This window comes from Bombina bombina, chromosome 1 (genome assembly GCF_027579735.1).
Source record: "Bombina bombina isolate aBomBom1 chromosome 1, aBomBom1.pri, whole genome shotgun sequence".
NCBI classification, from domain to species: Eukaryota; Metazoa; Chordata; class Amphibia; order Anura; family Bombinatoridae; genus Bombina; species Bombina bombina.
In genome coordinates, this window is record NC_069499.1 from 447,254,942 (window position 1) to 447,271,602 (window position 16,661).

The following is a 16,661-nucleotide window of genomic DNA, read 5'->3' on the forward strand; positions in this document are numbered from 1 at the left end:
GATATATTAACCTTGAACCTGTAGTGTCTAGAGAGAAAAAAAAGTATGAAACATGGATGGTCAGCTGACTGCAACGCTATATCTAGTGTCCAACTGAACTAACAAAGAAGTGGGTAAAACTATACAGAATATAAGATGTATTAGTTCTCACAGCTCAAACATAAGAAATGTAAGGATATGTGCTTAGAACCATATACTAGTGACTTTCATACAGTCTGGTAGCCCCGTGAGCAGTAGCTGTCCTAAAGGCAATTTAGCAAAGTAGCCTAAATAGGCTGGTCTATGAGAATAAAGGGATTTAAACTTATTTTTCTCTTAACTTGGCATCCTGAAGGGTCAGCAGTACCAGCTAAATGTTAGATATGGCCCTCTGAAGCAGTATTAATATATGCTATCTGATAGACAGATCTATAACTAGGCTTTACCTCCTTCCTAGTGGTACAAGGTTGATGGTCATATAATATTTCAAAATACTTTATCATTAATCTGCCTAGCGTATCCCGTAAAATACCCAGGTAGGGGGATTTCTTATAAGGAAACAGGTATATCTGATAACAAAACCTTAGTGGAACTCTGACCACGAGTATACATATTGGAAAAACAAAAAACAAAACATATATTAGTATATTGAGTGTAGGTCTAGTCTTATCAAACAAGATGGGATATAAGGAGATATTAACACCTATCATTGGTCTAAAGTGACTAGAAATATATATTCATTATTGGTGGACAATACTGTAGCTGGGCAGCATCACACTAGTCACAGAACAATCCAGACACATAGAAATAATGTATCCCCTACAATTAGGCACAGTAATAATGACTTAAAGCGCATAACAACATTACGCTCACTCTAAAATGAGTACCATAGCAGTGTTATCAGATGTCATACATACTAAATATAATTAACGCTCTCTCAGTGAGAACTGCATAAACTTGCAACTTAGACCTACATGGTAAGAGAACAAGCAGCTTAAACGTGGGAAGGGGAATCACATAAACATAACTTGCTATCTTGGGTTTAAGAGTTAGCTGAGTATTGGTCTCTTTAACTGATGCCTCCGATCTGAGCTAAGTAGCTTATATCCTTTAGCCCACTCCACACCTTAGTAGACTGTGTCTCTCAGTTGTAATATGCTTCTCTCTGGGATTCGTTAACCTAGTCACTGGTATTGACAAGAGAGATCTAGCTGGCCTGCGGTAGTAATGTTCTGAGGCTCTGAGTCCCCTGTGAGATATATCCATTCCGCTATAGGATCTGAGACGACTGAGGTGTTGCGATTCAGATGTCGATGGTTTCCCAAGGTTACCATTGTCTGCATAGGCCGCTGTGAACTCAGTTGTCATCTTCACACTTCCAAACACTGGTCTTGCCACTAGTATGGCAGTGGGATTAATGCAGCATCTAACTTCCTTTTGGTTTTCTGCCACTCCGGGAGAACTGTGTTTCACAAACTCAACCATCCAAGAAACATGCTCCTCCAAGATCATGCAAAGATTATCTTCCCAATTCTGGAGCTCTGACTCCATCTTAAAATCCAAAATGGCCACCACTATGAGCTTCGCAGTTCAGCGGGAGTTATGATGTGATCAAATTCTCTGAAAGGAGATGTTCCATGGAGCAGCTTGTCACTGGTCTAGTAGACTGGAATATTGAGCTGATGGATAGAGTGTACATGTATTTGTTGTATAGGTTCTAATGCAGCTCAATGCTGTAACTCTGCTCTCCATTTAGTGTCTGAAGAGTGAGGCCGCAAGTGCGTTGCAAATAAACTTTGTCTAATTTGATGCGCGGGAGTTATCAAGGTCTGGAGTTACCTTCTTCACCTTCCCTGGGGAGTGGGTCGGTAAACATGCCGCCTTGTAAAGCATATAGTAGTGGATTTGAGCTATAAAATATATGATTATCTCGGAGCTCAGAAAATGTGCGACCGATCAGCTCAAGCTTTAGCTCCGCCCCCTTAAATGTGTATTTTATATGCAGATCTCTAGCAAAGCAGTGACATTTTAATAATATAATAATAGAAAAATTATTTTAAGTCCATTTAAGAGCAGGTTTCCTGCCTACTAGCTCCCTTTAAGTATATTTTACTAGTGCATTAAATGCACTAAAATTACTTAGCATTTGAACATAAAAGCACATGTAACATCTCAATTAGTGTAGCAATATGGCTTCCACTAACGGAAACCTTTATGTTAGTGATATAACACTTATATGGCTATTCTTCATTCAAGAACCATTTTGGAAGAGATACGTTGACATTGTTGTGTTCATGATTTGTACAGGTGACAAACAATTTTTACTAACTTTTTTTGATGAGATCAATACATTTGATTCTAACCTTCATTTTACAATGGATCTTGATTTGGAGTCTCAAATTTTTTTTCTTCATACTTAAACTATGGTACATGATGGAAAATTGATGAGTGATGTCTCTTGGAAATCAACTGATATAAATAATTTATTTGAATTTTCAAGTTTTCATTTCATTCACCACATACCTTAAAGGACTATTAAGCACTGTAGAATAGCATAATCAATAAATGCATAATAAAAAGACAATGCAAAAGCGCTTAGTTTGATTTGAAATAGTAGTAGATTTTTTTTTGACAAATTTCAAAGTTAGTTACATTTTGCTTTCTAATGCATCATGTGACAGCAATCAGCAAATCATAAAATGCATATACATATATCCTACGCATCTCTCACATGCTTAGTAGGAGCTGGTGCCTCAGAACATTTAGAATGGAAGTGAATTGGAAAGTTGTTTAAAATTGTGTGCTCTATCTGAATCGTGAAGGTTTAATTTTGACTTGACTGTCCTTTTAAGAAGCCTTCCATATAGTCAACTAGTCCCAGCTAAATGGATCATTGATGAAGAGTCTAGATTACATCATCAATTGGATGAATTTATGGATAGGTTTAGGGAGAGGGTGTATCCCCATGAATTGTTGCAAGAACATAGGAAAAGGGTTAATAAGATCTGAATTAACAAAAAGGTATTGTGTAACGTTAACTAGAGCGTTAGGAATTAAGGTAGAAAAATCTGATTGGCTGATTGAATCAGCCAATCAGATTCAAGTTCAATCTGATTGGCTGATTGGTTCAGCCAATCGGATTGAACTTGAATCTGATTGGCTGATTCAATCAGCCAATCAGATTTTTCTACCTTAATTCCGATTGGCTGATAGAATCCTATCAGCCAATCGGAATTCGACGGACGCCATCTTGGATGACGTCATTTAAAGGTACCTCATTCGTCGTTCAGTCGTCGGCCGGGATGGATGCTCCGCGTCGGTGGAGAGAAGATTCAAGATGCCGCTTGATTGAAGATGCTGGCGGATGGATGAAGACTTTGCTGCCGCTTGGAGAAAAACATCGCCGGGATGAAGAATTCTTCTTTGCCACTTGATTGGACATCGCCCGGATCGGATGAAGAGTTCTGCCCGGCGGAGTGAATACAAGGTAGGGAGATCTTCAGGGGGGTAGTGTTAGGTTTATTTAAGGGGGGTTTGGGTTAGATTAGGGGTATGTGGGTGGTGGGTTGTAATGTTGGGGGTGGTATTGTGTTTTTTTTTCAGGCAAAAGAGCAGTTTTCTTTGGGGCATGCCCCCACAAAAGGCCCTTTTAAGGGCTGGTAAGGTAAAAGAGCTTTGAACTATTTTTAATTTAGAATAGGGTAGGGAATTTTTTTTATTTTGGGGGTTTATTATTTTATTAGGGGGCTTAGAATAGGTGTAATTAGCTTAAAAATCTGGTAATCTTTTTTTTATTTTTTGTAATTTAGTGGGGGTTTTTTGTAATTTAGTTTAGTTTATTTAATTGTATTTTTAGATAGATATTTGTAGTTTATTTAATTTATTGATAGTGTAGGTGTATTTGTAACTTAGGTTAGGATTTATTTTACAGGTAATTGGGTAATTATTTTAACTAGGTAGCTATTAAATAGTTCATAACTATTTAATAGCTATTATACCTAGTTAAAATAATTAACAATTTACCTGTAAAATAAATATAAACCCTAACATAGCTACAATGTAATTATTAATTATATTGTAGCTATCTTAGGGTTTATTTTATAGGTAGGTATTTAGATTTAAATAGGAATATTTTAATTAATAATATTAATATTAGATTTATTTTAATAAGAGTTTAGTTAGGATGTTAGAGTTAGATAGGGTTATTATACTTAATATATATATAATATAATAACGATATTAACTATATTAAACCTAATATAATTAGGGTTAATATAGTTAATATATATAATATAATAACTATATTAACTATATTAACCCTAATATAATTAGGGTTAATATAGTTAATATAGCTGGCGGCGGTGTAGGGGGATTAGATTAGGGGTTAATACATTTATTATAGGTGGCCGCGGTGTAGGGGGATGTAGATTGTAGGCAAAAGAGCAGTTTACTTTGTGACAAAGCCCTGCCAAAAGCCCTTTTAAGGGCTGGCAAAAGAGCTGTTACTTTGGGGCATGCCCCGCAAAAAGCCCTTTTAAGGGCTGGCAAAAGAGCTGTTACTTTGGGGCAATGCCACGCAAAAGGCCCTTTTAAGGGCTGGTAATAGAGATAATTATTTTAGGGGGATTAGATTAGGGGTTAATAATATTAATATAGCTGGCGGCGGTATAGGGGGATTCGATTAGGGGTTAATAATTTTTATATAGGTGGCGGCGGTGTAAGGGGTCAGATTAGGGGATAGATAAGGTAGATGGCGGCGGTTTTAGGGGCTCACAGTAGGGGGTTAGTTTATGTAGATGGCGGCGGTTTAGGGGTTAAATATTTTATTAGGGATTGCGGCGGGGATCGCGGTTGACAGTTAGATAGACATTGCGCATGCGTTAGGTGTTAGGTTTATTTAGCAGCTAGTTTAGAGAGTTACGGGGCTCCAATAGTCAGCGTAAGGCTTCTTACGGCTGCTTTTTGTGGCGAGGTGAAAATGGAGTAAGATTTCTCCATTTTCGCCACGTAAGTCCTTACGCTGTATATTGGATACCAAACTGCGCGGGTTTGGTATACCTGCCTATGGCCCAAAAAACTACGGGCGACGGCAGAAATATACGTGCGTAACTTCTAGGTTACGCCGTATATAGGATACCAAACCCGTGCAAATATTGGCGTCGCCAGCTTTTGCGGGCGACGATTTTTATCGGATCGACCCCTAAGAGTATTAAAGAGAAAATAAAAAAACATAAGACTGCCATTAGGAAGTTAGAGTTGACCTCCATTTTACACTAATGGGACATAATAAGAGTCAACTAAGGTTTTAGGAGGTAGCCTCTGTTGGCCCTACTTTTTGAAAATTAAGCTCAGTGGATAAAGAGACTTGACAATATGATCCCATTTTGTTTAAATAGGGACATAGCATGGGTTCTTTTTAATAAATCATGAAAAACTGAGTTACCCACTTTAATAATGTGATTGAATGTTTTCATTATATACTGTAATTTATGTTGAAATATTTTTTATTATTTTTTTATTCAACAAGCTTAACGGTTAAACACATAAATATTCATATAACATTTAGCATATTGCAATTACATTGGGTTTCGCAACCCATTGCCCAATTGAGTTGAGTGATTCTCCATGGTTCTTTGGGAGTCTATATACAGTTTTTAAATAGATCTTCGGTTACATCCTTGGTGTAGAGGGGGGGATTTTATCTTTACAGTACAACATGTTGTTGTTAAGTAAGTTATCTTCTATATTATGCAGTAATATTTCAATCAACAAAACATTAAACAGTGAATTCATTAAAACTTCTGTCAGACTCTGGGATTCCTCCTTTTTAAGTTACCTTTTTTTTTTTTTTAAAGAACTGGCCTAGTAAGAATTATGTTCCTGAATTTCCTTTATTCCCCTGCCTGTTCTCTCTCATGTGTCTTTGCCTATGATCCAGTAAAACCAGATTTTTAAAAAATGTTCAGTGGTCCCCTGCATCCAGGATGAAGATTCGTACATTCTATAAGTATTATTGATTTTGTTTACAACCTCTTGCCATGGGGGGGGTTCCTACTTCCCAATACCTAGCAATGCTTGTACTTGTAATAGTGCAGAGAATCCTAATGAATGTGTTGATCGCAGGATTTAAGGATTTCACATGTGTGTGTAATAAAGCTTGGGAAATAGTCAATGTGAAAGGTTTACCTAGTAGATTTCTCAGTAGATCAGATAGACTGCCCCAGACTAATTTTACTTTTGGGCAATCCCACCACATATAAATGTAGTCTCCCTGTTCTGTGCAGCCTCTGTAACCAGTGGCGTCACTAGGGGGTGCGGGGGGTGCGGGCCGCACCTGGGTGACATCCTCCAGGGGGTGACACCAAAAAAAAAAAAAAAAAAAAAAAAAAAAAAACTTTTTTTTTTTTTTTTTTATTGAAATTCAAAGAAATACAATGTTGAGATGCATAGATTATTTTATTAGAGGCTGGCATTTGTGAACATTAGTGGGACTGGGGAAGTTGTAGACACACACTTTTTTTGCCCCTTGAGCCAGTGCTGCAATTTCAACAAATAGTTTTCCCGGCTGCTTATGCTTGTTTGTACTTTGCTCCTCCCCTGCCCAATTTCACTATGAATGTTGTGGGTGTGCCGTGGGGCTTGCAAAGTTGCGCTGCTAGCCTAAACCTGCCTGCCTATCTGTGCTCACTGCTCAGTGACATGCGGCCCAGGGCTGTGCACTGACAGACTTGGAACAGAGTCTGAGAGCAGAATTTTCATAGTTTGTGCGCCTAAACCTTTTCTTCAGTGATTTATTTTAGAGTACTCTGTTTATCTTTCATTTGATGTTCTGCTGAGCCAGGGAGCAGCTCTAGGCATGAGCTTTATAATTAATGCAGTGCAGTTTACATATTTTGTATGTGTGTGTCTGAGTGATTGTGTGTGTGTGTGTCTCTCAGTGTTTTTGTGTGTGTGTGTGTCTCAGTGTTTTTGTGTGTGTGTGTTTGAGTGTGTTTCCGAGTGTTTGTGTGTGCATCTGAGTATGTTTTTAAGTGTGTCTGAGTGTTTGTATGTGTGTGTGCCTGTGTTTTTGTGTGTGTCTGGTTTCTGATCTATTTTGTTGTGAAGATAAGTGTGAGGTTTTCATTGGGGTCAGATACCACCTAAATGAAGTTTTAATACAGTTTTTGGTTAGGTCTGCACTCACTAGACCATTTCATGAGTTATGGAAAATCTTATTCCATTTTTCTTTACTGAGTTCTACCCCTATATCTTTTTCCCATTTCTCCACTATCTTAGATTTTTTACTGTCTTTGGCTTCTTGCAGTTCTAGCTGTGTGTTCATCTTCTTATTTCTAATATGGGTGATGCAATGACGTTCTAGCCTAGTGTATGGAGTGGAGGTCTGATCTTGATAGCCGACAACCGGCCGTAGCAAGAAAAGTTATGTCCTCCCCAGGTCTTCATATCCCTACTGATTGACTGAAAAACAGGGGGGGTATAATTAATTTTATACAGGTCAGTGTATTTATCAGTTATTTTAACACCTAAGTATGTAATAAAGTTCTTTACCCATGTAAATTCAAAGTTAGCCTCTATTCATTTTTTGGTATGTATCGCTAGTGAAAGTAGTAAGGCTTCGCATTTGTCTGAAATAATTTTGTAAGCCAAAATATTGGAGAAGTCTTCTAGGATCTGATATAAATTGGGTAAGGATATAAGGGGTTTGGTTATCTTAAAAAGGACATCATCTGCGAATAGGGTGATTGATTATATAATTTATACAGTATTTGATATGTGGTATTTGTAATAGAAATGATCATACAATTGTATTGTATCATTGTATAACATTGTTAATATTGTTCTGTTATGATATTGTAGAATATTGTCATTTACACTTTGTTATTTCTAGTTTGGCCATTAGGTGGAACTGCAGAACCATGTTGGAGAAACATGTGCATCTAACAATCCACTATGATCAGGCCATGTTGAAGGGTGAATCACAAAATGCACATCACCTGAGTGTGACGTTAGGCGTCAGTGAGTGATTGTACAAAAGACACAAAGGGTCAGCACATCACCATATTCGAATGTATACAATAGAATCCAGTAGTAGGTGCATCACCTTCCAGGCTTCCCTCCAAAAGCCCAGTGTGTGATTGTAGTGCTCAGATTATATGAATCTCAACAGAACTCTATCCCACCAACTGCTAGATACAACATCACATGGGACATGCATGAGTTGAATATACCTTTGGAGTTCGGGTGAGATGGTCCCGATAACTGCTGACTACTGAAGTTGCCCCAATTGCTACAGTAATTTACAGGTGATACCTGCGGGAGTATTCCTATGACTTTCTTTGTGCTAAGATTACCCCCTGTATTTACCAACTAAATTATCCAAAGTGCGTCGACACTTGATAAATACTGGAATAGGTGAATGTGTGTGATATATTTCTCACTAAGGCCCCGATGATCGAAAGTGTTACAAGGTGGCAAAATATTCAAAAGGATCTGCTGATATGTTGAACGAGCCAAGAGGCATTTATTATGGATGCCATTGGTCATGATGCTGGCTATTGATAACACCCAGCATTGCCGCCCATATTGGCGATGTATAGTAAAAGATCCTTTGCAATATAACTGCCGTGCCTAACCAATAATCCTAATACCATTAAACTGAAGTACCTCACAATCGCAAACTAACACTACACTAATAAAGATCTAAACCACCACATACCCACCACATACCCACCACAAGTATCTATCCTATTAACCCCTAAACCACCATATACCCAACGCAAGTATCTATCCTATTAACACCTATACCACCACATACCCACAACGAGTACTAAACTATTAACTGCTTTACCACCACATACCCACCACAAGTACTAAATTATTAACCCCTATACTGCCACATACCCACTGCATGTATCTATCCTATTAACCCCTACACCGCTACATACCCACTGCAAGTACTTAACTATTAAACCCTATATTGCTACATACCCACTGCAAGTACTAAACTATTAATCCCTATACCTCTGCATACCCAAATGCAAACTAACCGAACACCTAACACCCCCTCTAAACTAAACCCCCTAAGATATTTTTTTTTTTAAAAAATCTGTTACCAAAAAATTCAATCTAACCCGCTACAACCCCAAATGCAATCTTACATTACTCTACCTAACCCCTCTCTAAACGAAACCCCCTAAGTTACAATAAAAAAAACATCTAAGTTACAAAAAATAATAAACCTTAGTATCCAAAATAAAAAAGCCACCATTATACCTAACACTAATGTACAAAAAAAACAACTTAACCCTAACACTAAAATTAATCACAATAGTCCTTAAAAGGGTCTTTTGTAGGGCATTGCCCTAAAGTGATTTTAGCTCTTTTACATTTAAAAACCAATTACAAACCCCCCTCTACAATACAAGTAACCTCACACCCCCAAAATAACAAGATGTAACTAAAAAAATAAAAAGCCTATTCTTAAAAATAAAAAACCCACCCCAATAAAGCCCATCTTCACGGTGGTGGAAGCAGACTTCTGCCGCCTCTGCTCCGCAATCTTCATCCATGTCGGAACCATCTTAGTCCCCATTCCTGGCAAATTTGCCCGTTTGCTGGCGCGTGATCTAGCACTAAATGAGCAGGTATATTGCAAAGCCCCTGTTATTGTGTCTGAATCAAGCCATTTACCTCACACTTTTGTTCTAAATGGCTTACTTCCCTAAACACAGTAGAAAAGCATGATCAGCAAACGCATAACTAAAAACAGAATGTAAAAGAACTTCTAACAAGTAGTAGATTTATTTCTGATAATTTTTAAAGTTCTATTTTCCTCTCAACTGCATCATGTAATAGCCATTAGCCAACCACAAAATGTATATACGTATAGTCTGTGAATTTTGCATATGCTCAATAGGAGCTGGTGCATCAGAAAGTGTGCGTATAAAAAGATTGTGCACATTTAGATATTGAAAGTAATTTGAAAATTTGATTAAAATTGTGTGCTCTATCTGAATAATGAAAGTTTGATTTTGACTTGAGTATCCCTTTAAGCCTGTTCTTGTCAGAATTTGTTCTCCTGTGCAAAGTTGTACTCCTGTCAATCAAGCAGACGTCTTTGCCTCCTCCTGCACTGATTGGCTGACCCTCTGGTTTTAGCCATTACTGGTACATTTAGAACTGTCAGCTGCTTTGTTCACTGACTGCCTTCATTATGATATAATAAATTATCCTGTTAATCAAGCTGATTTCACCCCACCCCTAATGTTCTCCTCAGTCTCTATTAATTGCCGGGGAGTGTGAGCTACTGAGATACTGTATAGCTGGCTGAGTGGGCTCCATAGAAGGCTAAGACCCCTATAGTTAGTTATCTGACTGCTACCCCTAATTGTCCTCAGCAGAAGTGATATAGTATTGCAATAAAATGAACCCTTTGCTAATAAAATGACTGTGGCAAGCTGTGCCTACAGCAGTAACAAGTCAAGTTTGGCTCCTGATAATAGGGCAAAAGCTATGGGGGACTTACTATATAAAAAAAAGATGGTAATGCAGTTGTAACGTTTGTCCACTCAGCTGATATGTTAATCTATTGTAATTGCAAGATGTTTATGTTTCTTTACGTAATATCTTCCCATTTATGTGTTTAGCTTGAGTCTAAATATTTTGATTTTTTATCTGAATTTAAATTTGTATTTTTTCTTTATTCATATACAAATGTGACAGTAGAGGATTGTGTTTTCCACATAATTATTCAGTTTTGCACAACAGATAAACGAAAGAAAGAAAGAAAGAAAGAAAGAAAGAAAGAAAGAAAGAAAGAAAGAAAGAAAGAAAGAAAGAAAGAAAGAAAATCATAATCTGCATTAAAGATCTAAACAGGTAACTGTTATTGGGATAATTGTTTCAGTACTATGATCTATGATTCTGTTTACAAGAATCACACGTGAAAATAAGATAATGCTATGAATAAGGCATTGCCTGTACCTGCAGGAAAGCAAAGCAATGCATTTGTAAGAAAGTTGATTTATAGTGCCCTCTAATGGGGTTGAAGAAAACTATTAGTGATGATAACGTATATATCTTGTTAGCTACAATATTTATTTTGTTATGCTGAATATATCACATTTGATTTTTCTATAATGTTGTTAATTGATTCTACAGTTGTTTTTACACACAACCAAAATGAATGTATAAATCAGGGATTCCTACAAGCAACATATGCCATCCTTTTACCATCCTTAATTTATTTAATCATTTAAAGAACGCGTAACCCTAAATACTGAAGCATGGACAAGATTTTCAGACTCTAATCTTAGTCTTACCCAATGCTATAATGACAGAATATTGTGTCTCTCCATCTATGTTATTTTTCATAGGCTAAGAGATCAAGAGTATGTTTTCTCGTAAATAACTATTAAATACAATAGCATTACATAAGCCACACATACACAGTAAAAAGACAATGTAATAATACTTACTCATGATTTCAAATTATCAGTAGATTTTATTTCTATGAAATTTTAAATATTGCTTCTATTTCTCTGCCCACTGAATCATGTGATAGTCATCAGCAAATTACAGACTTGTATAAGTATACACTGTGAACTTTTACACATGCTCTATCTGAATCATGTAGGTAGTAGGTGTAGAGGCGCAGGTCCTGTATATATCCTTTTCTGATGCTTTCACACTGAGGAATAAGAGACTTGACTAATGATTTGTGTAGATCGACACCAAATAATTAGTGCAGTATACTTACTCTGAAATATTCAGAGTCCAGCCTCTTCATCTATATATGACAATAAACGATATGTTGCAGAATGGCTTTCTCTTGATATGAGTATGGCTGTAAGCAATGAGAGTTTACACTGAAGTTGGTTGTATCACACAATGTGTATAATGTGCAGTATACTCACTCCGAGTAATTCAGAATCCGGCTCCTCACAAAGGTTGTAGAAAGAATAAAATTCCAAAAGGCAGCAAACAAATATTTGTTATCCAAAACAAACATTTATTAAAACATGTCAATTTAGACAAATAAAAGCCGTTATCATTCAGCTCTATGCGTTTCAACGATACATTCATCTTTTTCAAGAGCAGTAAAAAATAGAAGTGCTGCCCTTGGATTATAAAGGTGCTTTTTATTCAGGTAATCAAGGTTCCTGTTCCGATATTACCCGGAATAGGACTCACAGAAAACAACAACAAGTTACAATATTTTTAAGTTTATTTCTATCCGATTGTAGTTTGGAACTGATAAAAATGTTATCTCTGAATAATAATTTATATTCGCAAAAGCGCTCTAGTTAAATTTCTCTATATTTTAGTCAATCGGATAAATATAAAAGACTTTCTTAAATATTCGTAATATGACCAATCAGGTTTAAGTAACATGGAAGTTCCCTTTCGAGTCCCGATCATGTACATGTTCCTTTCAGGTTCGTTGAAGGTTTGCGGTCACATGTTGTAACTGGGCCAATCATATGGCAAGCGCTGTTCCCATGCTTTACTTGATGTTCAATGTGTCCGAAATGGTTTATGTATAGATCGGCAATGTTCATTTCCTCTTTAACTTATCTGAGAATATGTAATAAAAGTGCGGATCACCTGGTGTCATATTATTGCATATTATACATGAATAGACAAAACCAAAGAAGAAAACAGAAAAAAACAGATAAAGGGCATTTATTCAAACCAACTCCTAAAATCAATAATAAATACATAATGTGCTAATAGTGCCTAAAAATATTATAAAGTTAAATTATTTTAGTAAACGTACTTATAAATTTAAATTTTTTTGTACTAATTTTTAGTATTCAATTTCTGAGAATTAGTGAATGATTTTAATAATTATATTCTATTGAACGTGATTATACTTATAACTGAGGACTGAGGGTTTTTAAAGTCCCAGCTTTCGGCACAGATGATAAAGCTTTCATGAATAAATGGAATGCTGCTCTTCATAAATGTTCCACAGATTTAGTGAGCTTATTGTATGAATATCAAGATCTAGCATTAAAAAAATATTGAGAAAGAAATGTTCTCTTTAGAAACAGAGCTCACACCTTTTTTATCAAGTAAAACATGTAATGATAAATTTGAACAAATTAAAACTCAAGCTAAAGAATTAGACAAACAAATTGGAGATTCAAAGTACAATAAATATCTTAGAGACAGTGAGGACTTTAGAAATGGAACTCAATATGTGCAACCAAAATCTGTAAAACAATATACACAAGCACAAACAATACATTCATCCTATAGAAGAGATAACTCCAAAATGGATCACACAAGAGGTAGAACTACACGCACATGGGGCAATAACAACACACAATACAACTCTCGTCCTAATAATTACCATCCTAATGTTGATCACCATAGAAGATATACAAATAGGGACCATTCTAATTACAGCAGGGATTATGATGATAACTACACACATAGGGAAAATTAAAATTATATAGAAAGAAAAATGATGTAGGTGGATCCCAACACCATAAATATGACAATTTTCATAATAGCAGAGAAAATCATAGCTATAGGAATTATAGAAATGATAACTTTGAAGCTCAAAATCATAGTAATAGAAATAATCAAGGGAGTAATTATAATCAACCAGACCTAAGACATAATTCCAATCCACAAAAAGAGAGGAGAGAAGACCGTAATGTTCAGGGAAATTTACGTTATGAACAGGATACAACTCGTCCTTTTCAACAAGAAATACACAGAGAAAGACACAAAATAGGGACGAGTCATACTTTCACCAACCAAGGGTGGGTTCACCCAAACCGTTATTCTCCACTCCGCCCAGACAGAGCAAACCAGAAATAAAGGGACAGGACACCAGATCTTTCAGGGGGGGGGGGGGAAAGGGGGGAAGAATCAAAACACAGAAGGAGCCAGAGGGATTAGGAATACATGATCTATCTTCCCAAACTATAACAGAACAAGAAAAAAGGATATTATCAAAAGGTTTAAAATTCATTCCTACACAATGTGTCAACACTTTTCAACTTTTCATAGATGCACAAAAGTTTATTATTTATTTATTAACAGTAAAAAGATTTTTTTTGCTAGAAAGGATGCACTTAATCATGCCTCAAACAAGAGATCCGAGATCATATTTTAAAAATACATCTACATTTTACCCAAGTCATTGTAAAGGTCCCAATATAGAAGTATTTAGTAAATTAATACTTGGAGATATAGAAAAAATAGAGTCAAAACCTAATTATTACAATCTCAATAAACAAGAAAATGATATTTTTAAAAGTTTAAATAAACGTGAAGTTATCATCATAAACGAGGCAGACAAGAGGGGGAGTATTGTAATCATGTATAATATGTAATTTATCAGCATTTATAGATCATCTATTACAACCTTATGCACAGACAGCTAAGTCTTACCTTAGGGATACCAAACATGTACTTAATACACTAAAAGACATCAAATGGGAGCCAAGTTATTCCTGACTCACAATGGGTGTCACTTCATTGTATTCCATCATTGATCATCAAAAAGGTATAGACGCTATAAACTGGAAACTTGAACAAGATGAAGATCTATCAACTTCACTATTAGAATTTATTATTGTATCAATAGAATTTATACTTAAACATAACTTTTTTTGGTTTAATAATAATCAATATCACCAAATATGTGGTACCGCCATGGGCACCAGGTTCGCCCCAAGTTATGCGAATATTTACATGGACCACTTCGAACACACTTAAGTATGGTCCTGTAATGCAATTGGGACAAACCTGGTGACCTGGCGAAGATACATAGATGATATTCTATGTATTTGGAATGACAGTGAAGATTCTTTAAAAACTTTTATTTCTCATTTGAATAACAACAACATGAATGTAGTACTAACACCTGAAATGAATAAAACTGAGATAACATTTCTGGATCTCACAATTTTTGTGGCAACATTCATACTAAAACTTTTTTCAAAAATTGTGACATGAATACCTACATTAGGAAAGACAGTGAACATCATCCAACATGGTTGAAAGCCATCCCAAAAGGTCAATTTCTCTGTATAAGGAGAAATTGTGACAATCTAGAAGATTTCAACACACAATCTAGAATCATCAAAGAAAGATTTGAACAAAAAGGATATGACAGTAACACTTTAGAACAAGATAGAATTGAAGCTGGAAATAGGGATAGAAACTCATTAATCACTAATAAAAAACTAGAGGATCCCCAAAGTCAAAATTTTCCCAGATTTATTACAACCTTTAATTGCGGTCATAAACAGATTAAACATATTATAAGTCAACATTGGAACATCCTTAAAAATGACGAATATTTAAATAATATTATTCCAAATAAACCAGTTATAACTTTTAGGAAAGGCACTAACTTTAAACAAAAATTGGCACCGTCTCTTATTAAAGGAATGAATCCTCCTCAACCCATTCATATTGCCAACCTGACTGGGTTTTACACCTGTGGACACTTTAAAGCGTGTAACCACACCAAGAAAACATACAAGACATTTACTTCTACTACAACAGGAAAGACATATACAATAAAAGATTTCATTAGTTGTAAAACAAAAAATGTAATTTATTTATTACAATGCAACTGTAAAATTCAGCATTTGGGTCAAACCTCACGATTTGTAAAAACAAGAATAATAGAACATTTAAATAAAATTGAAAAAGAAAAAGATGATCATGGAGTCCCTTTACATTATAATAATTGTCCTATCTATGATAAAAATCACATATTTTGGATTGGTATTGAAAAAGTATCTCTACACTGGAGAGGGGGAGAGATGGAAAAAGAACTAGATAAAAGAGAATTATGGTGGATACATACATTAAAAACATATGGACATTATGGACTAAATAAAGACATTAGAGTGGCAGCATTCATTTAGGTGTTAGGTAAGGCACTATAACACATTTTTTTACGGAGTTAAATATATTCCAAATAATTATTAAAAACACTTATTAATCCTTAAAAAAAATAAACATTAAAATTAAGCACTAAAATAATTTATAAGTATAATCACGTTCAATAGAATATAATTATTAAAATCATTCACTAATTCTCAGAAATTAAACACTAAAAATTAGTACAAAAAAAATTAAATTTATGAGTACGTTTACTAAAATAATTTAACTTTATAATATTTTTAGGCACTATTAGCACATTATGTATTTATTATTCATTTTAGGAGTTGATTTGAATAAATGCCCTTTATCTGTTTTTTTTCTGTTTTCTTCTTTGGTTTTGTCTATTCATGTATAATATGCAATAATATGACACCAGGTGATCCGCACTTTTATTACATATTCTCAGATAAGTTAAAGAGGAAATGAACATTGCCGATCTATACCTAAACCATTTCGGACACATTGAATATCAAGTAAAGTATGGGAACAGCGCTTGACATATGATTGGCCAAGTTACAACATGTGACCGCAAACCTTCAACGGACCTGAAAGGAACATGTACATGATCGAGACTCGAAAGGGAACTTCAATTTTACTTAAACCTGATTGGCCATATTACAAATACGTAAGCAAGTCTTTTATATTTATCCGATTGACTAAAATATAGAGAAATTTAACTAGAGCGCTTTTGCGAATATAAATTATTATTCAGAGATAACATTTTTATCAGTTCCAAACTACAATCGGATAGAAATAAACTT